The sequence below is a fragment of the Penaeus monodon genome, chromosome 15, assembly GCF_015228065.2.
Source record: "Penaeus monodon isolate SGIC_2016 chromosome 15, NSTDA_Pmon_1, whole genome shotgun sequence".
In the NCBI taxonomy this organism is placed as follows: domain Eukaryota; kingdom Metazoa; phylum Arthropoda; class Malacostraca; order Decapoda; family Penaeidae; genus Penaeus; species Penaeus monodon.
Window position 1 is genome coordinate 3,804,608 of NC_051400.1, and position 1,162 is coordinate 3,805,769.

Sequence of the window (1,162 nt, forward strand, 5' to 3'; positions counted from 1 at the left end):
ATAAGTAATGAAAATGAGCGAAGAATATTAACTATTTTCACGAATAGTGTTTTATGAAACGATCAGAATATATATTTTATTCACAATGACATTTGTCCAGTGAAGGTCTTACCTTTGCGACGAAAGATCTTCTCTCACCCCGAAGAAATTTCAGTGAAGAACTACTTCGGTGCGAGACACCCCTGCCTGAGTTCCTGCAAGAAACTGGGTACCTGTGGATGGATTCAAGGCTTATATAGCTGGTTACAACCCACATTACAAGATTACCGACTTACTTTTCCAAATGACCATTCATGTTTGAAGGTGTCTACATACGTGATTCCGGAGACACATTTTCGAGTGTTTGAGTATGACATAAGGACTGATTTGCGAAAAAAGTAAATCGCTTAAGTCTTGAAGAGAAACCAAGATGTAGAAACAGTTGTTGGAATTTCAATAAGGAAAGGAGATAAAGGTATCTGATAGAACGGTAATTGATATCCGTGTTAGTGGCTTCATTGTCCTGGCGCTCTGGCAATCGCCTTTAATTCTTTTTTTTTTCCGCAGCTGTTTTCAATCAATATCTCAATTAATAGTGGAAAGTTGATTTTATCTGATATATAAATTACTTACTACCCTTGATAAATTTTGTTTGGTAGCCGACTGCTATGATTTGATGGAATTTTAATCCTTTGTATTAGAATTTACTCTCTCTAGATTATTGAGTTCGTGTTATAATTTGTTTTAATACGACTTTTATTTGATATGTTAAAACATACGAATATAATAATGCCTCTCAATAAGTTATCATTGCTTACAATATATTTGTATGAGTATTGAAAAAGCCATGTTTACACCAGGTTTTCAATTCAATATGAATGTTAGTTTGACAAAGAATAAGAATTCTCAAATCTGAATACAAAGAGGAAATTTTGGTTATTAAACTTGATATAACATACCATACAATCAACCACAACTTCCCTCCCTTTGTCTATTATTACATGAATGAAATAATACATAATTTCACTGGCAATGATTAACGTCAGTCCATGTGTGTATAAATCAGTTAACAATCTTTCCGACACTTCCCTACTAATGTGCATCGTACTGAAAAGAAAAAGAAGCACCATTGACACCAAAGTTTCGTGTGCTATTCCAAATACAAGCAGCAAACATAAATATT

At 33.6% G+C, this 1,162-nt stretch overlaps 1 protein-coding gene across 1 annotated transcript in view; it reads right to left on the minus strand.

Annotated features, from left to right (window-relative positions):
• Positions 1 to 128, minus strand: part of LOC119581658 (rhodopsin-like) — a 1,827-nt gene extending 1,699 nt beyond the window's left edge. The window contains exon 1 of the mRNA XM_037929782.1: positions 113 to 128. The gene's annotated coding sequence lies outside the window, so the exon portion shown is untranslated. The remainder of the gene's footprint in view (positions 1 to 112) is intronic.
• Between the last annotated feature and the right edge of the window lie 1,034 nt (positions 129 to 1,162).